The sequence below is a fragment of the Trichechus manatus genome, unplaced genomic scaffold (genome assembly GCF_000243295.1).
Source record: "Trichechus manatus latirostris isolate Lorelei unplaced genomic scaffold, TriManLat1.0 scaffold00020, whole genome shotgun sequence".
Lineage (NCBI taxonomy): Eukaryota > Metazoa > Chordata > Mammalia > Sirenia > Trichechidae > Trichechus > Trichechus manatus.
The window spans coordinates 23,892,679-23,914,158 of NW_004443956.1; the positions used below are offsets into that span (position 1 = coordinate 23,892,679).

A 21,480-nucleotide genomic window follows, 5' to 3' on the forward strand; every position below is an offset into this window, starting at 1 on the left:
TCACTCGACCAGAGAGACACCAGTTCATTGCCACCTAGGTCTGCCACGACCCCACCAGCTGGCCCCTTCAGTGTCATTTTTGTTTGTTTGTGTGATTTATGTTTTGTTTTTTGTTGTTGTTGTTTTGTTCAATGTTTGTTTTCTGTTACTTTTATTGTTGCTTCTCTCCTTCTCTATCTCTCCTTTCCTTTCTTTCCTTTCTCCCGTCCACCTGGCCCCATGTGCTGTCCCTGCTCCTTCTCGACGGGCCTGCTGCACCGCTTGGCTGGGTGGCCACCAGCGCATGGACTCCCCGGGTCTGCACTACCTCCACCAACTGGCATGCTCAGCACCATTTTCTTGGTTTGTTTGCTTAGTTCTTTTTTTTTCTTTTTTTCTGTTTCTTCTCTGTCTCTCCTTTCCTTCCTTTCTTTTCTTCTGCCCACTTAGCCCTTATTGAGGGGCTAAGCTGCACCCTTGGCTGGACAGTCACTGCACACTGCCTCCCCAGGTCTGTGCCACTGTCACCGACTGGCTCCCTCAGTGTCATTTTATTTATTGTTTGTTTGTTTTCTCTTTTTCTTTTTACTTTTTTGTTGTTGTTTCTTCTTTCTCTCTCCCTTCCTTCCTTTCCTTTCTGCCATCCACCCAGCCCCATGCACTGCTCCCCCTCTTCATGGCAGGCAGTGCTATACCACTCTGCTGGAGAGCCTCTGACACACGGCCTCCCCGGGTCTGTGCCATCCCAACAGGCCAGCCCCCTCTTCTCTTCCTGTATCTTTCGCAGTCTCCCTTTTCCTTCTCCCTCCCACCTAGGCCCTGTGCAGCCTCCACCCCTTCCTGACAGGCTGTGCTGTGCCGCCCAGTGAGAGAGACATCAGCTCGCTGTCACCCCAATTCCCCAACTCCCAATGGCCAACTCCCCCACCACTATATCTATTTATTTTGCTGTAGTTTTTATTTATTTATTTTGTTTCTTGGTTTCTTCTTTTTCCCTTCTTTCCTTTCCTTTCTCCCATCCACCTAGCCCTGTGTGCTACCGACACCCCTTATCAAGAGGTTCAGCTGCACTGGTTGGCTAGAGAGACACTGGGACACAGCCTCGCCAGATTTGCCCTGCCCCCACTCACCAACTCCTACTGCGCTGACATTTTAGTTAATTTTTTCTGTTTTACTTCATTTTTCTCTCTTTTTTGCGTTTATTTGGTTTTGTTTCTCTCTCTTCTTTCTCTTTTATCATCCATTTAGCTATGCACATCACATCTTCTCCCTTCCCTCCTGCCTACCTGTACCAGGCACTGAGCACTGCACCCCTGAGCAGCACTGATGTGGTACCCTGGACCCCGTCCTGCACTGCCCCCTGGCCATACCCCATCAGCCCCAGCCCCATGAGTGGCAAACTACTCATCAACACCCTTCCACACCCGATGGACTCGCTCTGCTTCACCACAGCTGAGTGACTGGCCCTGCCCACCTGGACAAGGTGCTGAGAAGTATCATGCCCACAGGTGAGCAAACAACAAAACATGCCCAGCCCATCTGTCCAGACATAACCAAATAAAACAAAAAAGCAAGATGAAACCAAAAAATCTACAATCAATAAAGAAAATGATTCCTGAATGTCCCAGAGACAGCAGACAATATCAAAACACATTAAAAACAAAAACAAAACAAAACAAACAAACAAACCAAAAAAAAAAAAAACAAAAAAACAAAAAACAGGACAAGATGACTCCAGAAAGCAATCAAAATAAAACACCAGATGACCTTCCAGGTAGAAGAAAAGGCACTGGAACTACCTGATAAGGAGTTCAAAACTTAAACATTCAGGGTTCCCGGAGACATGAAGGAAAATTAAGACAAAAATAAGGAAAAAATAGACAAAATCATGGAAAATATAGACAAAATCACCAAAAACAAAGACAAAGCGATGAGAGAATTCAGGAAAACAATACAGGAACAAAATGTTAAATAAAAACACCAGAAATCATACAAAAACAGCAATTAGAAACACAAAAGATAAAAAACAACATTTCAGAAATGGACAGTGCAACAGAAGGTCTTAGGAGCAGATTTGAAACAATGGAAGGCAGGATCAGCAAAATTGAAGACAAATCCTTGGATACCACTTTGTTTGAGGAAAAATTAGAGAAAAGAATGAAGACAAATGAAGAAATCCTGAGAATGATGCGGGATACAATTAAAAACAAAAATCTGCGTGTGACCAGAGTTTCAAAATGGGGGGTGGGGAGAATGGAAAACACAGAGAGGCTCACTGAAGATTTGCTGACAGAAAACTTTCCTATAGTCATGAGACAAAAAGCCAACCATCCAAGAACCTCAATTAACCTCATATTGGACAGAAACCAAAAGAAAATCACCAAGACATACCATAATCACACTCACTACAACCAAAGAAAAATAAAGTATCCTGGGAGCAGCTCAAAAAAAATGAAAAGTCACATACAAACAGGAAAACAACAAGACTAAGCTCTAACTACTCGGCAGAAACTACGTAGGCAAGAAAGCAATAGGATGACACATACAAAACCTTGAAAGAAAAAACTGGGTGGGGCCAAGACGGCGGACTAGTCAGCCTCTTCCAGTGGACCCTCTTACAACAAAGACCCAAAGAAACAAGTGATTTCATTATATATGGCAATCTGGGAGCCCTGAACACCAAAGGCAGAGTTGAGGAACTAGACTGAGTGGTAGGGGGAGGGAGAGATGGTTTGGAAGCGGCAAGGAGTTGCCAGACCTGACTTGGCGAGACCCTGAGCCCTTCAGGCCTGATCAGCTCAGGGGTGAGTGGTGAGGCACGCAAGCAGCCATGCTTGGGAGGCGCGTTTTCCACACCAGGAGAGACCCAGCACCAGAGACTCTACATGGCCACCCAGAACCAGTGAGAAGCAGCCCTCTACAAAAGATAAGTACTTGCGTATGGCTTACCACAAGGATCAAAAACACCCCCCTTAGGGAAAAACCTCTCTCCTATTTACCTCCCCACTCCCTGCTCTGCACTGGGTCCCGGACCAGCTTCAGCAATTGTTGAGTCCCCTGGGCTGGAAGTAGGATCTGTCACATGCCCGGAGCCATTTTCCCTGCCTTGGAGGGTGAACAAATTAAAAAATGGGAAAAAATAAACTGCCAGCTCCCCTAAACCAGGAACCCAGGGTAGGCACAGCTCCTTTGCCTAGGCACAGGCATAACGGATCCACTGACTTTGAGTGCCTTTCCCCCTGCATAGATTTGTGTGGGCCCATCTCAACAGCATAGACCCTCATTACCACAGTACAACAGGGTATATACTGGAAGTCTAACTTCAACTGTTTCAGCTGTGAAATGGCAGGTTCTTGACATTTTCCAGTGCTCTGCCCATTAAGCAGGGTCTTCACCTACCCACATCAGGGGCCTGAGGACTGGTGGCTACACCCATGCCACCTAGCCACCTGCGAGAGGGGTCCGAGAATAAGAGGTGCTCCCCAGTCCCTACAGCCAACACCATTAGGTGGTCATAGTCCAGCTGCAAAACCCACCCACCTATGTGCTCTAGGGAACAGGGACACGCCTTCCTTCTAGACACTTGGGGGCAGGTGTCAGGCCCCTGCCTTGCTCAGAGTGTGTCCCCCTGCTGCAGCCAGATGCCTGTGCCTACACCAATCACCCATGCCTGTCTAGGACTGTAAGTGAGAGCCTACACCACACACTTGGTGGCTATCTACATGGGCACCTGAGCTAAATTCATACAGGAGGAGTGGGCAGACTCCTGAGCTCACAAACCTAGTAACAAATCTAACCACCTGGAGACAGGACATCAGAGCTTCAAGGTTCCAATAACAAAACTAGATCATATAAGCAGCCTATCTGGGCATAGCAAAACAAAACAAGATGCTAGGACACAGTAAGCAAACATAAAATAAATAAATATAATAACTTATTGACGGCTCAGAGACAACAGTCAATATCAAATTGCATAAAGAGGTAGTCCATGATGGCTTCAGCAAGCTACCAAAATAAAGAATCTAGAAATTTTCCAGAGGAGGAAAATTTCTTGGAATTACTGGAGGCAGAATATAAAAGATTAATATACAGAACTCTTCAAGAAATTAGGAAGGAAATTAAGCAAAACGCAGAAAACGCAATAGAGGAAATTAAAAAGATGAGAGAAGGGCATAATGACAAATTTAACAGGCTGCAAGAATCCATAGAGAGACAGCAATCAGAAATCCAGAAGATTAACAACAAAATTTCAGAATTAGACAACTCAGTAGAAAGTCATAGGAGCAGAATTGAGGCAATGGAAGTTAGAATTAGTAAGAGTGAAGAGAAAGCACTTTACACCAACTTATTTGAGGAAAAATCAGATAAAAGGATCAAAAAAATGAAGAAACCCTAAGAATTATGTGGGACTCTATCAAGAGGAATAACCTACGAATGACTGGAGTACCAGAACAGGGGAGGATAACAGACAATACAGACAGAATTGTTGAAGATTTCTTGGCAGAAAACTTCCCTGATATCATGAAAGATGACAAGATATCTATCCAAGATGCTCATCGAACGCCACATAAGGTAGATCCCGAAAGAAAGTCACCAAGACATATTATAAACAAGCTTGCCAAAACCAAAGATAAAGAGAGCATTTTAAGAGTGGCCAGGGATAAACGAAAAGTCATCTACAAAGGAGAGTCAATAAGAATAAGCTTGGACTACTCAGCAGAAACCATGCAGGCAAGAAGGCAATGGAATGACATATATAAAGCCTTGAAGAAAAAAAACTGCCAGCCAAGAATTATATATCCAGCTAAACTGTCTCTCAAATATGATGGCAAAATTAGGGCATTTTCAGACAAACAGAAGTGTAGGGAATTTGCAAAGACCGAACCAAAATTACAAGAAATACTAAAGGGAGTCCTCTGCTTAGAAAATCAGTAACATCAGATAACAACCCAAGACTAGAACACAGGACACAGTAACCAGATATCAACCCAGGTAGGGAAGTCACAAAAGTAAATCAAAGTGAAAAAAACTGCCAACCAAGAATAATATATCCTACAAAACTCTCACTCAAATATGATAAAATTAGGACATTTCCAGATAAACAGAAATTAAGGGAATATGTAAAAACCAAATCAAACTTACAAGAATTATTAAAAGGAGTCCTTCAGTTGGAGAACAACAACATCAGACAACAGCCTGAACCTAGGACACATCAGTCAGATACCAACCTAGGTAATTAAATCACAAGGATAAAATAAAAAATTTACAACAGGGAACCAGAGACGTCAATCTGTAAATGACAATAAGATGAGCACACAAAAGAGGGAATAAATGGTATAGGTATAGAACTTTAAAGTGGAGAGGAAGACAAAGCAATATCAAGTAATAAAAGACTAGGTTATACTTAGGAAGACAGGAGTAAATTTCAAGATAAACAAACAAAGTTAAGAAACCTATTTATCAAAATAAAGAAGAAAAACACAAAGTCTCAGTAAACACAAAATCTACAAAAACGAAAGAAACAAAACAAAACAAAATCCACCAACAAAAGGAATTCAGCAGAGGAGTAAGAGGAACAAAGAAAGTGTCAGCACCATAAAAAAAGCACTACAAAATGACAGCAATAAACTGACACCTATCAATAATTACTGCATGTAAAGGGCTTAAATGTACCCATAAAGAGAAAGAGAGTAACAGAATGGATAAAACAACAGGACCATCAATATGCTGTCTACAAGAGAAACACTTTAGAAACAAAGACATAAAATATTGCAAATCAAAGGATGGAAAAAATATATCAAGTAAACAGCAACCAAAAAAGAGCAAGAGTAGCAATACTAATCTCAGATAAAACAGACCTGAAAACAAAATCCACCATAAAAGACAAGGAAGAATGTTATATAATGATTAAAGGGCCAATCCATCATGAGGACGTAACCTAATAAACATCTACGCACCCAATGACAGGGATCTAAAATACTTAAACTCTAACGGCACTGAAAAGAAAACTGACAGTTCCACAATAATAGTAGGAGACTTCAACACACCACTCTCAGTAAAGGACAGACATCTAGAAAACAACACAACAAAGATACAGAAAATCTAAAAGTCACAATCAACCAACTTGACCTCAGAGACATACAGAACACTTCGCTCAACAGCAGCAAAGTACACATTCTTTTCCAATGCACATGGAATGTTCCCCAGAATAGACCACATCTTAGGCCACAAAGCAACCCTCAACAAAACCCAAAACACTAAGATAATACAAAGCATCTTTTCTGATCACAATGCCATAAAAGTAGAAATTAATAATAGGAAGAGTGAAGGAAAAAAATCAAATACATGGAAACTGAATAACACTTTGCTACAAACCACCGGGTAAGAGAAGACATTAAAGATGGAATCAAAAAATTCCTAGAGTCAAATGAGAATGAAAACACATCCTACCAAAACCTTTGGGCATAGCTTTTTGGGACACAGCAAAGGCAATCCTCAGAGGACAATTTATAGCAATAGATGCACACATCAAAGAAGAACAAAGGGACAAAATCAAAACGTTAGCCATACAATTTGAACAAACAGAAAGAGAACAGCAACAGAAGCCCACAGCCACAAGAAGAAAGGAAAAAATAAAGATCAGAGCAGAAATAAATGAAATAGAGAATAGAAAACAAAAGAAGGAATCAACAAAACCAACAGTTGGTTCTTTGAAAGGATCAACAAAATCAACAAACCACTGGCCAAACTGACAAAAGAAAAACAGGAGAGGATGCAAATAACCCAAATAACAAATGGAATGGAGGACATTACAACAGGCCCAACTGAAATAAAAATGATCATAACAGACTATTATGAAACTCTATACTCCAACAAATTTGAAAACTTGGAGGAAATGGACACATTTTTAGAAATACACTACCTAAATAAACTAACACAAACTGAGTTCAAAAATCTGAACAGAACCATAACAAGGGAAGAGATTGAAAAAGTCATTTAAAAAAAACTCCCAACAAAAGAAAGCCCTGGTCCAGATGGTTCACTGGAGAATTCTACCAAACATTCAGAGAGGAGCTTGCACCACTACTGCTCAAACTATTTCAGAACACAGGAAAGAAGGGATACTTCCAAATTCATTCTACGAAGCCAGGATAACCCTGATATCAAAACTTGGCAAAGACACCACAAAAAAAAGAAAATTACAGACTAATATCTCTCATGAATATAGATGTAAAAATTCTCAATAAAATTCTAGCCAGTAGAATTCAGCATCATATTAAAAAAAAATACATTCCCAAAAAATGGGACTCATACTAGGTATGCAAGGAGGTTCAACATTAGAAAATCAATCAATGTAATCCACCATATAAATAAAAGAATCACATGATCATCTCAATCGAAAAAAGAAACAGCATTTGATGAAGTACAACACCCATTCCTGATAAAAACTCTCAATAAAATAGGTATGGAGGAGAAATTCCTCAACATAATAAAGGTATCTACACAAAATCAACAGCCAACATCATTCTTAACAGACAGAGGAGGAAAACATTTCCCCTGAGAAGAGGAACAAGACAAGGATGGCCTTTATCACCACCTCTATTTAACATTGTGCTAGAAGTCCTACCTAGAGCAATAAGGCAAGAAAAAGAAATAAAGGACATCTAAATTAGTAAGGAAGAAGTAAAATTATCCTTATTTGCAGATGATATTATACTGTACATAGAGAATCCAAAGGACTCCAAAAGAAAACTACTGGAACTAATACAAAGATTCAGCAGAGTAGGAGCATACAAGATAAACATACAAAAAAACAGTTGGATTCCTATACATCAATAAAGAGAACTATGAAATGAAATCAGGAAAGCAATACCACTTATAATAACCCCTAAAAATATAAAATACTTAGGAATAAATCTAACCAGGGCATAAAAGACCTATACAAAGAAAACTACAAAACACTACTGCAAGAAACCAAATGAGATCTACATAAATGGAAAAACATACCATGCTCATGGATACACCAACTCAAGATTGTGAAAATGTCAATACTACCCAAAGCAATCTACAAATATAATGCAATCCTCATCCAAACACCAACAGCATTCTTTAACGAGATGGAAAAACTAATCTTTAACTTTATACAGAAAGGAAAAGAAGCCCTGGATAAGTAAAGCACTACTGAAGAAAAACAAAGTGGGAGGCACTGCACTACCTGACCTCAGAATCTACTATACAGTTACGGTAGTCAAAACAGCCTGCTACTGGTAAAACAGCAGACACATTGACCAATGGAACCGAACTGAGAACCCAGATGTAAATGCATCCACCTAGGGTCACCAGATCTTCGACAAAGGCCCAAAGTCTATTAAATGGGGAAAAGACAGTCTTTTTAACAAATGGTGCTGGCAAAACTGGATGCCTATCTGCATAAAAATGAAACAGGACTCCTACCTCACACCATACACAAAAACTAATTCATAATGGATCAAAGACCTAAATATAAAACCAAAAACTATAAAGATCATAGAGAAAAAATAAGATCAACGCTAGAGGCCCTAATACACGGTATAAATAGGATACAAACCATAACTAACACTACACAAACATCAGAAGATAAGCTAGATAACTGGGATCTTCTAAAAATTAAACACTCATGCTCATCAAAAGACTTCACCAAAAGAGTAAAAAGAGAGCCTACAGACTGGGAAAAAGTTTTGGCTATGACAAATGTGACAAAGTTCTAATCTCTAAAATCTATACAACAATCCAACACCTTTACAACAAAAAGACAGACAATCCAATTAAAAAATAAGCAAAAGATATGAACAGATATTTCACCAAAGAAGACATTTAGGCAGCTAACAGACATATGAGGAAATACTCGCGATCACTAGCCATTAGAGAAATGCAGATCAAAACTACAATGTGATATCATCTCACTCCAACATTACTGGCATGAATCAAAAAAACAGAAAATAAGAAATGCTGGAGATGCTGCAGGGAGATCGGAACTCTTATGCACTGCTGGCAGGAATGCAAAATGGTACAACCATTGTATAAAATGATATGGTGCTTCTTTAAAAAGCTAGAAATAGAAATACCATATAATCTTGCACTCACACTCCTAGGAATATATCCTAGAAAAATAAGAGTTGTCACAGGAATAGACATATGCACACCCATGTTCATTGCAGCTTTGTTCACAATAGCAAAAAGATGGAAACAACCTACATGCCCATCAACAGATGAATGGGTAAACATATGGTACAGCCACACAATGGAGTACTACACAACAATAAAGAACAATGATGAATCTTCAAAACATCTCATGGCGTGGATGAATCTGGAGGGCATTATGCTGAATGAAATAAGTCAATCACAGAAGGACAAATACCGTATGAGACCACTATCATAAAGACTCACGAAAAGGTTTACACACAGAAAGAAACAATCTTTGATGGTTACGAGGGAGGGTAGGGGTGGCGAGGGAAAAATATTAACTAGACAACAGAGTTTTAACTCACAAGAAAAGACCAGCCTTATTGGTCTGACAGAGACTGGAGAAACCCTTTGAGTATGGCCCCTGGACACCCTTTTAGCTCAGTAATGAAGTCACTCCTGAGGTTCACCCTTCAGCCAAAGATTAGACAGACCCATGAAAGATAACAGGACTAAGTGGGCTTACCAGCCCATGGGCAAGGATGAGAAGGCAGGAGGAGACAGGAAAGTTGGTAATGGGGAATCCAAGGTGGAGAAGAGGAGAGTGTTGACATGTCATGTGGTTGGCAACCAATGTCACAACACAATATGTGTATTAATTGTTTAATGAGAAACTAATTTGCTCTGTATACCTTCATCTAAAGTACAAGAAAAATAAATAGTAGTAAACACCAAAAGCACATATTTTGGAACGACGTGTATAGCATTACCATAACTGGTGAATGAATTACTGTCATGCAGTTAACTAATTTACATACTACTGGAAAATATGTACTGTTATATTCTGCTTTATTTCTTTACCTTTTCCATTCCTTCTATCTCTAAGCCCAGCGTGCCAGCAGCCCCAATTTTTACCCCATAAGCCCAAACGACAGGTGCACAGCCAAAATGTTCTGTTGCTTTACTGCATTCCATGCCCTCTTAAGAGCTGGTTCCTCCCCTCACAATGATAGTTCACTGGGAGAACTTCTCAACATGAAATGCAGCAACATCTCTCAAAGAGTAGAACAGAAGAATGAATCTGGCTTGATGGGAAGAGAAAAAAAAAAATTGCAGAAGAAACATTACCTTCGGTGTTAAAAGCCTAGTGTGAAGACAAACCTTTCCTCTGCTCAGAGCTTCAAAGACTTCAAGAAGTGCCCGTCTTTTACCTCAGATCATAACTAGTACAGGCAAGTTGTGAAATCTTCTGGAAGAACACAGCAAAATGGCATGAAAGGCAATAAGGGCTGCCAAGCTCGAGGAGGTGAGGCTGCTGGTGGCCCCTGGTCTGCTTATCAGAGCTAAGGACGAGATATAAGATTAACTACATTCGTGCATAGATAGCAACCTGACACATCGGACTCCCACCTGGTCTCTCTCCAAGCCAGCTGTTCTCTTGGCTTCTACAGCCACCACCATTGCTTTTGGCTCAGTGTCCCAGAGCTGCATTCTCCAATTCCATCCAGAGCTGGAAGGGGTGTCCCCAACAGCATACTTAGCACATTATTTGTTTCCTCAAGTGTCTTGTGACTCATCCGCAGCTTGGACGCCACACTTGTCCATCCAACCTTCAAACCCACTGCAGACCTCCCTGACACTTCTACATCATACCCTGTCCAAGTCTCCCACTTCTTGGCAGCCTTCATGCTGGCAAAGCAACTGGGATCAGGCTCTCCATTTTCATTTTCCAGTTTGCTCCTTCTTATCTGCTGGCTTTGAGCATGTGGCTCTTCCATGCGAAAACTCTCCCAACCCCAGTCCTGCCTTTCCCCTACTCCACTCCTTAGCCGTACAAACCAGTTTTCAAAGTCATGGCTAAAACGACAGGCATGCTCAAGAAGGGCCTTCTCCAGCAGACAATATTGAATGGCTCATGCGTAAAGGTGGGTAACACAGCATATTTCCTCCCAAGAAATAACTCTTTCCCAGTGCCCGGCAGTGGAAAATATGTTTGTTTTATGTAGAGATCTAGGATATTTGGCAGCAAGTAGTTTACACTAATTTGAGCCTAGAGAGAATGCCTCTGAAATTACGATGTGGGTCAATTAAGAAGCAAGATTTCTTAACTAAAGTCCATTTCATAGAAACAAATTGCAAAATAAGTGTAATTATAAGTGATGGGTCCTCTGTGGAGTTTAATAATGATGGTGTTTGGGCTCTCTCCCTGGCCTTCTGAAGCTGAGGTCCGTTAAGCACATTACCAAAAGGTCTCCTCTGTATCACCACTCAACACCAGGCCCAGCTTCAGGGGCACAACCTGTGCAGTCACACAGCATCCCACACTCAGAAGGACCCCACACTTGGTTTAATTCTTGGTTGTCACCATCTTGAAATTCTTAATAATTTTATCTCTAAACTTGTGTTTTGAGAGAGAAGTCCAATGGGACAATGGAGTAGGCAGGCTAGAAGAAGAGATACCCTCAGTGCGTGTGTCCACGGCCATTCCTTGCCCCATTCACGTATAGCATTTGTGATGCCCCATGAGCGCACAACCATGGTGGACCCAGGATGCCTGGGAGTTCAACTAGACTCAAAGTGAATACATACCAGGTAAGTGTGTTATATCTGTGACTGAGAAAGTGGGGGTGCTGAGAGATACGCTATCCACTTGAGCCAGAACTTGCTTCAAATGCAAAAAGAAGGCAACGGTGTTCTAAGAAATGCAAATGACCAAGGAGCCCTATCATATCTTTTCTTACTTGTATTACTTCCCTCTATTAGCAAATCATTTATGCTGGAAATGTTGACACAGAAATAAAGTGGGAAATAGGCAAACCCATAGTTCCTTTATGAGGCTGTGGTGGTTCAGTGGTAGAATTCTCACCTTCCATGTGGAAGACTCAGGGTCGATTCCCAGCCAATGTCCCTCATGCGCAGCCACCACCCATCCGTCAGTGGAGGTTTGCGTGTTGCTATGATGTTGAACAGGTTTCAGTGGAGCTTCCAGACTAAGATGGACAAGGAAGAAAAGCCTGGCAATCTACTTCTGAAAATCCTGTGGGTCACAATGGTCCAATCGTATTATGCATGGAATCGCCATGAATTGGGGGCTGACTCAACGGCAGCTAACAACAACAATAACACGGTTGTTGAACTATGAAACAGTCCTTTCCATCCTTTCTTACTTCTCAGTAAACCAAAGGTAGCGCGTGTTGACAGAATGTGCACATACGAAGAATTGAAACAAAAGCAGGAGAGTTAGTTTTGTGCAGTATTCCCACTGCTCTGGTAAGAAGGAAATACATATGTACATCTGAGCTGTGAAAGACAAATTATGTAATTTGAGTGAGTCTTCATATGAATTAAATGCTCTTATATTTGCATTTAAAACTGGCATTGCACAATATAAGCATGAATGGTAAAATGTGTGGTAATAATTTAAATTTTTAATTTTTCTTTACTTAGAATAAAAAACATGATGACAAGTTGAGAGAGACTGCAAAAGGAAAAAAAATCTTCATATTTTCATTCCTTTTCCTGCTTTTTCAACAGAGGGCTGCATTTTCATTTTGCACGGGGCCCCACAAACTGTGTAGCTGGCAGTGCAGGGCGTGACCACAGATGCACCAATGAGCTGCCCAGCTGTCCTTCCAGGCTCCTGTTAAAGATTCCCTGACCGGCTCCACATTTTACTTTTCTCAGCTGTTAGTCTTAATTTGCACTCAACTGTAAATAGCTGAACAAATGTATTCATTCAGAATTCCCAAGCAGTTATTCAGAGTCCTCAATTCTGATTCATCTTTTTAGCTCCCAATGTACTTAGCAGAACGCTTTCTATTTTTTTTTTTTTTTTGAAGGATACTTTTTTATTGTTGGAGTTTAAGTGAAAGTTTACAATTCAAATTAGTCTCTCATACAAAAATTTATACATACATTGTTATATGACTCTGATTGCTCTCCCTATACTGTGACAGTACACTCTTCCTTTCCACCCAATTCCTGTGTCCATTCAACCAGCTCCTGACCCTCTCTGCCTTCTCATCTCGCATCTGGACAGGAGCTGCCCATCTGTCTCATGTATCTACTTGAACTAAGAAGCACACTCTTCACAAGTATCATTTTGTAACCCACAGTCCAGTCCAATCTTTGAAGACTTGGCGTCAGGAATTGCTTTAGTTCTGGGTTGACAGTGAGTCCAGGGGCCATGTCTTCTGGGGTTCTCCAGTCTCAGAGCATTAAGTCTGGTCTTTTTCCTAGAATTAGAGTTCTGTACCCCACCTTTCTCCTGCTCCATCAGGGACTCTCTGTTGTGTTCCCTGAAAGGGCAATCATTGATTGTAGCTGGGAACCATCTAGTTCTTCTGGTCTCAGGATGATGAAGTCTCTGGTTTATGTGGCCCTTTCTTTCTCTTGGAACGATACTTTCCTTTTGTATTTGGTGTTCTTCATTCTCCTTTACTCCAGGTGGTGGTTGTGACCAATTTATGCATCTTAGATGGCCACTTGCTAGCTTTTAAGACACAGACAACACTCACCAAAGTAGGTTGCAGAACATTTTCTTTATAAACTTTGTTATGCAAGTTGACCTAGATGTCCCCTGAAACCATGGTCCCCAGACCCTGGCCCCTGCTACTCTGTCCCTCGAAGTGTTTGATTGTATTCAGGAAACTTCTTAGCTTTGGTTTAGTCCAGTTGTTCTGACTTCCCCTGTAGTGTGTCCTGTCCTTCCCTTCACCTAAGATAATTCTTGTCTACTGTCTAGTTAGTGAATAACCCTCAACCTCCCTCTCCACCCTCGTAACCATCAAAGAATGTTTTCTTCTGTGTTTAAGCCTTTTCTTGAGTTCTTATAATAGTGGTTGTCTTAGTCATCTAGTACTGCTGTAACAGAAATACCACAAGTGGATGGTTTTAATGAAGAAAAGTTTATTTCCTCACAGTCAAAGTAGGCTAAAAGTCCAATTTCAGGGTGTCAGCTCCAGGGGAAGGCTTTTCCTCTCCGTCAGCCTTCTCTTCTGTGCTCCCCCAGACTAGGAGCTTCTCGGCGCAGGGACCCCTGTCCAAAGGACGTGCTCTGCTCCTGGCTCTGCTTTCTTGATGGTATGAGGTCCCTGCTTTCTATTTATTAACTGATCAACTGAATGAATTAATCCACATACCAAGCCAGAATTCTATCTGTACTGAAGAGATTCAAAATCTTCCTCCCTGGCCCTCTCCCAGTTCATGGCTGTTTGAGTTATTTGATTTGTCAACATCATAAGAGGAGACTCTACCATACTCAGTGCTGATGACAAAAGGGTATTAACATTTCTTGATAATTTAGCAAATAGAACCACCTAATTTAATGTTTAGAACAATCCCATGTGATAGGTATTACTGCATTTTGTCCAACCTAAGAAGCCATTGATTGAAACCGACCATTATTTTATATATTGTGAAGGGAGAAAAATCTGCCCATTAAACTATGACATGCTACTGACATAAAATGTATACTAATTTCAGAGATGTTAAAATGTGAAAAGAAATTGCACCTGAGAAATGACGCTGTGATACGCTGCCCAGATCTGCTCTTCAGCCCAGGGCACCCTCCTCCCACCCTGCCCCCTCCCAGCTTCTGAAGGTGTGGGAGACTGATGGCTCAGCTGGATCCCTACCTGGGCATGACCCTCAGTCACTACCCTGTACTCCCTGGGGGATACCACATCCAACCATTGCTCCATGCCTGGCACAAAAGCCCAGCCTCCTTCCCTCAGCTGAGTCATCTCTAGCTCCGGCTGCAGAGCTCCTTTTGGAATGAGCTCAGGCATCTATTGTAACTGCTTCCCTCACTTCCATGGCTGTTATTACAGGGAACACTCGCCAATACCCCTACTGCAAGCAATAACACCCTCATTTCACAGATAAAGAAATGGGAATTAGGAGACATTATGTAATGTGTCCAGGTTGGCATGGCTCAGTCTACTGGCATAGCCGGAATTTTTTTAAAAACTTCCTTCTGATTCCAAAGGTATGCTTTTTTCCATCTTCAAGAAATCTTCAAAGTGTTACCTAGGGACATCTGGTGAGACCTGAGACCTTTTCAAGGAGTCTGTGAGGTCAAATTTTTATTTTAATAAAACACTAAGATACTATTTGCCTTTTTTACTCTTATTTTCTCATGAGAATACATTGGAGATTTCCAGCAGCTACATGGGTGAAAAGTGCTCAAAAAGAAAGCAGAAGCCACATGAGAATCCAACTGTTTTCTGTTAAGTCAAAAAGTAAAGAGATTTTCAAAAATGTAAAACAAAACAAAACACTATTTTTTATATTTTTGAAAACATAGTTATCATAGTTAGTACGTGTTGTTGTCTTTAGGTGCCATAGAGTCAGTCCCGACTCAAGAGACCCCATGTAGAACAGAACAAAACACTGCCCGGTCCCGCACCACCCTCAAAATCCTTGTTATGTCTGAACTCATTGTTGAACCACTGTGTCAATCCATCTCGTCAAGGGTCTTCCTCTTTTTCGCTGACCCTCTACTTTACCAAACATGATGTCCTTCTCCAGGGACTGCTCCTTCCTGATAACATGTCCCAAGCACATGAGATGAAGTGTTGCCATTCTAGTTTCCAAGGAGCACTCTGGCTGTATTTCTTCCAAGACAGACTTGTTCCTTCTTCTGGCAGTCCACAGTATATTCGATATTCTTCGCCAACACCATAATTCAAAGGCATCAATTCTTCAGTCTTCCTTATTCATTGTCCAGCTTTCACATGCATATGAGGCGAATGAAAATATCATGGCTTGGGTAAGGTGCACCTTAGTCCTCAAAGTGACATCTTTCCTTTTTAACACTTTAAAGAGGTCTTTTGCAGCAGATTTGCCCAATGCAATACATTGTTTGATTTCTTGACTACTGCTTCCATGAGTGTTGACTGTGGATCCAAGTAAAACGAAATCCTTGACGTTTTTTCTCTGTTTATCATGATGTTGCTTACTGGTCCAGTTGTGAGGATTTTGGTTTTCTTTATGTTGAAGTGTAATCCATACTGAAGGCTGTAGTCTTTGATCTTCATCAGTAAGTGCTTCAAGTCTTACATAGTTAGTATGTAGTGAGTTTATTTTTGTAATTTTAAAATAAATAGCTATTTTTAAATTTTATTTTCTCAATTTTAATTTCTAATCCAGCAAATGTAGACAGCAGTAACCCACAAAAAACAGAAGCTGTTCAAGGGTCTTCAATAATTTATAATAATATAAAAGAGTCCTGAGATCAAAATTTTGAGGACAGCTGCTCTCCCCTCTGTGTTCAGGAGTTCTGGATCCTAATCTCACCTCTATGCCAACTGAATGGTACTGGGTACAGCCTTTATGACTTAGTGCCTCAGTTGTCTTAATCTACTAAATAACAAGATCTACTCTTTCAACAGCAAAAAGAAAACTTACGAAAATATTGTATGTTATAACTGTCTAAAAATTATAGCATTCTATATTATATAGAAGGAGCCCTGTTGATGTAATGGTTAAGTGCTCGGCTGCTAACCAAAAGGTTGGCAGTTCAAACCCATCCAGTGACTCCATGGGAGAAATATCTGACAATCTGCTTCCATAAAGACTGTTGTTGTTGTTCAGTGTTGTTGAGTCAATTCTGACTCATAATGACCCCATGTGACAGAGCAGAACTGCTTCACAGGGTTTTCTTGGCTATAATCCTTATGGGAGCAGATCATCAGGTCTTACAGCCAAGAAAACGATATGGGGCAGTTCTGTTTTGTCACATGGGGTCACCATGCATTGGAATCCACTTGACGGCACCCAACAACAACATATTATATAGAGTATTACTATTCTTCATTATTCCACTAAAATTGTAACAAAATATGTAATGCTAATTTGCCATACAGGATTAAAATGCCGTTAAACTTGCAATTTGTAAATCTTACAACATTCAGATAAAAATTTTATGGCACAAATGATTCCTAGGTTTGTAATTAAAATAAGTCTTAAAATACATTACATCATGATTATAATTATAGAACTATCATCAGATGTAAACATTTTTAATATTAGTATTGAGATTTTAAAGAATCTTCATTACATATTATTTCAATCCAGTAACTTAACATAATTCACAGAGTATTAGTCCTATTTTACAAATGAACAAAGAGATATTAAGATACTGAAATCACCCAGAGAATTTTTAAGAGCATTAGCTGCCCCACATGAGAACAATCAATTTAGAATCTTTGGAGGGTAAATCTAAGACAGCATTGTTTTTGAGGCTTCCCAACATGGGCAGATTACCTCAGTAAACAAGGTGTGCATGGGCTTAATTGTGTTTATTTACTAATCTGTAGTGAACAATTTCACATTGGTGTGGTGAAAAACGGGTGAAATTTTGCACTATAGATTAGTAAGTAAGCGCAAGTAAGCCCATGCGTACCTTGCTTATTGGGTAATCCATCCCTGCATCTCAAGTTATTTTTGTGTATGCCAGGGCTGAGAACTGCTGCTCTAAAGACAGGAATGGCTTCTCCTCCTTCAGTGCAGAAAAATCGCAGGGATATCTTTAACAGAAAAAGGGGCGACAGAGAAAATGGGCTTTTATTTTTATATTAAACAAGAAACACACACAGAGGGAGAGAGAGATGACTGGTTGACTGATTGGAGATGGCCCAGGGCAGCATTGGTTTTTGATAGCCTCCAGTTTCCACATAAAGATAACAGAGCAACTAGATTGCAAAACAAAATCTTATGGATGACACTTAAATAAAATAAAAGCTAAATGAAGTTATCCCCAAGGGTAGTTCTCCTCAAGACAATGTCCAGAGAAAAGTGAGGGAGGGGACCAGAGACAGGGCATCTCAAAAAGTAAGCAGCAAAATCAGTGAAAATGGCAGAGTAAGGAACTCTGAAAATTCTCCCCTCCATAAAAGCATAAGAAAAGAGACAAAAATTGTCAGAACCAACTTTTCACAACTCTGAAAATTAACCAAAGGCTTCCAGCAATCTGAGAACATTTATTTAAGAAAAACAAACGATTCTCTGTAAGAACAGTGAGTTTTGTGGCATTTTAACTTGCCTATTTTCATCATGGAAACCTTGGTGGTGTAGTGGTTGGTTAAGAGCTACAGCTGCTAACCAAAAGGTCAGCAGTTTGAATTCACCAGTCACTCTTGGAAACTCTATGGGGGCAGTTCTACTCTGTCCTTTAGAGTCACTATGAGTCAGAATTGACTCGACGGAAACAGGTAATTTTCATCATCTCTCCAGCTCCACATAGCCTTGAAATGCAACAGCCTGCAATGAAAACCAGTATCCTGAATGCTATCAGAGGAGGCAGAAAGGCACTGGAGTTCCTTCAAAGCCTCAGTACTGGAGAATTGTTATCACTGATCTGTCTGATGGTTACCTGGAAGAGCCCACGTACAAAGCTGTCTTTATTTGACCTGACTAAAACCTCCTCATGTGCAAAAAGTCATTTCCCTGGGGATATCTGTCAAAAACATTTATAGATAAATGTTTAATTTAATGAATTCCTGAGTGAGGGGATAACAGTAAGTAACTAAAAACAATAAGTAATCAAAATGCTTAAAAGGAAAAGCTGGGGGATAAGATGCCTGTGGGAATTTTGAAATACTCTGACATAATCCTGGGAATCTGTATGGCCACAGTCTTCTGTAGGATTGAACATATGCCCAGGGAAAAGGCTCAGAAAAGGCCTGAGAAGGCCCTAAACTCTCACCTTTGGCTGAATTGAGGCTCTGTGCTTCAGGCAGTGAAGGCAAAAGCGGGGTTGTCAATTGCCTGGCTGATTGTTGAAAGAATGCATACAGGATCCTTCAGCAAACAGGGAGATTTATTAGTTCCAAGCATTTAAGGCTCTCTGTTCACTTATTTCACTACTAAGTTAACTGAGCAGAGAAAGCATTGGCCACACATGAAAAGTATACAAAAGCAGTACAGAAAGTCACTAAACAAACTAACAGCAATAACAAAAGCCCTGAGAAGTGGCAATCTGATTTCCAGAGTTCCCACATTATATTATTTAAAATACTCAGCTTTAAACCAACATTTTTAAGACATACAAAGAAACAAAACAGCTTGACCCATGCACAGGAAAAAAAAAAGGCAAAAAATAGAAACTATCTCTGAGGAAGCCAGGTATTAGAGTTATTTGAAAAAAGACTTTAAATGAGCTATTTTAAATATGTTCAAAAATGAAAGGAAATCATTTCTAAACAGTAAAGTATGAGAATAATCTTTCACCAAATATACAATATCAATAAGGAGATAGAAATTATAAAACAATAGAAATTCTGGGATTGAAAATTATAATAACTGAAATGAAAAATCCACTAAAGGGTTCAACAGTAGATTTGAACAGGCAGTAGTAAACCTGAAGACAGATCAATTTAGATTATCCAGTCTGAGGAACAGAAAGAAAAGAGAATGAGGAAAACTGAGCAGAGCCTCAGAAACCTGTGAGAGACAATCAAGCATACCAACATACACATAATATGAGTCCCAGATGGAGAAGATAGACAGAAAAACGCAGAAAGAATATTTGAAGAAATAATGGAAAAAATTTCCCAAATTTGATGAAAAACATGAATCTACACATCTAAGATGCTCAGTGAACTTCAACTAGGATAAACTCGAAGAGATTCACACCTAGACATATCAAAACTAAACTGTCCAAAGCCACAGACAAAGAGAGAATCTTGAAAGCAGAAAGAGAGAAGCAACCCATCAAACACAAGGGATCCTCAAGATTAACAGAATCTTTTTTTTTTTTTTAAATCAGAAACCATGGAAGTCAGAAAACTGTAGGATGACAATTCAAGGTCCTGAGAGAAAATAACTGTCAACCAAAAATTTTATATCCAGCAAAACTATCCTTCAAAATAAAGAAGAAATCAATATATTCACAGAAAAACAAAAAATGAGAGAATTCATTGCTGGCAAAACTTCTCTACTCCAAATACTACAAGGAGTCCTTTGAGATGGAATGAAAGGACACTAAATAGTAACTTGAATCTACACGAAGAAATAAGGTAACTGCATAGTTAATTACAGAAGACAGAGTAAATATGTTTTATATTTGTAACTCTTTTCTCCCATATCTTATCTATCCAACTGCAAAAAGTAGTAATTATAAATATATATTGATGGGCACACAATATATAAAGACAGTATGATAATAACAGCACAAAGGGGGTGGTGATGATGCAATATAGGAGTGGAGGTTTTGTATATTTTGGAATTAAGTCAGTATTAATCCAAACTAGATCATTATAAATTAAGATGTTAATTATAATCCCCAGAGGAAACACTGAGAAAATTTAAAAATTAATTAAAATTAATGACATGGAAATAAAAATGGTGCACTAGAAAATATCTATTTACAAAATAAGACAGTATTAGAGAAATCTGTGTTTTCTTTTCTCATTAAACTTTGTTTTAATAAGTCTCAGAATTCTGTGACAGATTTTTGGTCAAGTTGTTTTCATTTAAAACATATTGGTTTAAAAAACTAATAATTTAAAACTGCCACACACAGACACAAATGGTCCACAAAACATCCTTTTCTTCTGAAGGTTTTGCAATGCATTGCTATCACGAACCAACCTTTTACTATTAAACGTAAATGGCAGTTGAGACAAACAGTTCTGAGACAGTTCTTCCACCACTGATTGAGACTGGGGTGGCAGGTGTTATGGACAATATTCATTTAGGCTTCTGAGCTTTCTAAGCAGACGTGGTAACCTTGCCAGGTCAGCAGCCTTTTTGTCCACTGCCTTGATGACACCCACAGCAACTGTCTGTCTCATATCACAAACAGCAAAATGATCCATAGGAGGATAGTCAGAGAAGCTGTCAATACACATGGGCCTACCAGGAACCATGTCAACGATGGCAGCATCACCAGACTTCAAGAATTTGGGGCCATCTTCCAGCTTCTTACCAGACGAGCAATCAGTCTTCTCTTTGAGCTCAGCAAACTTGCAAGCAATGTGAGCTGTGTGACAATCCAGCACAGGTGCATAGCCAGCAATGACTTGGCCATGATGGTTCAGGATGATTACCTGAGCAGTAAAGCCAGCTGCTTCCATTGGTGGGTCATTTTTTTGTCACCAGCCACACTGCCACAACAAACATCTTTGACAGAGATGTTCTTGACATTAAAGCCTACCTTGTCCCCAAGCAGAGCTTCGCTCAAAGCTTTATGGTGTACTTCAAAAGACTTTACTTCAGAGGACTCCGGCAAGATGGCGGTCTAGGCAGAAGCACCACGCCGTCCCTCCACAACAAAGATCCGAAAAACTAAGCCAAACAGAGAATCAACAATCCTGAAACCCTAGAACATCAAAT

At 40.0% G+C, this 21,480-nt stretch overlaps 1 protein-coding gene and 1 pseudogene across 1 annotated transcript in view; both read right to left on the reverse strand.

Moving 5' to 3' along the window:
• PTPRN2 (protein tyrosine phosphatase receptor type N2) overlaps positions 1-21,480 on the reverse strand; it is a 1,314,151-nt gene that overhangs the window by 1,246,780 nt on the left and 45,891 nt on the right. The gene's annotated exons all lie outside the window — the stretch shown is intronic.
• Positions 20,836-21,480, reverse strand: part of LOC105756074 (elongation factor 1-alpha 1-like) — a 9,673-nt pseudogene continuing 9,028 nt past the window's right edge.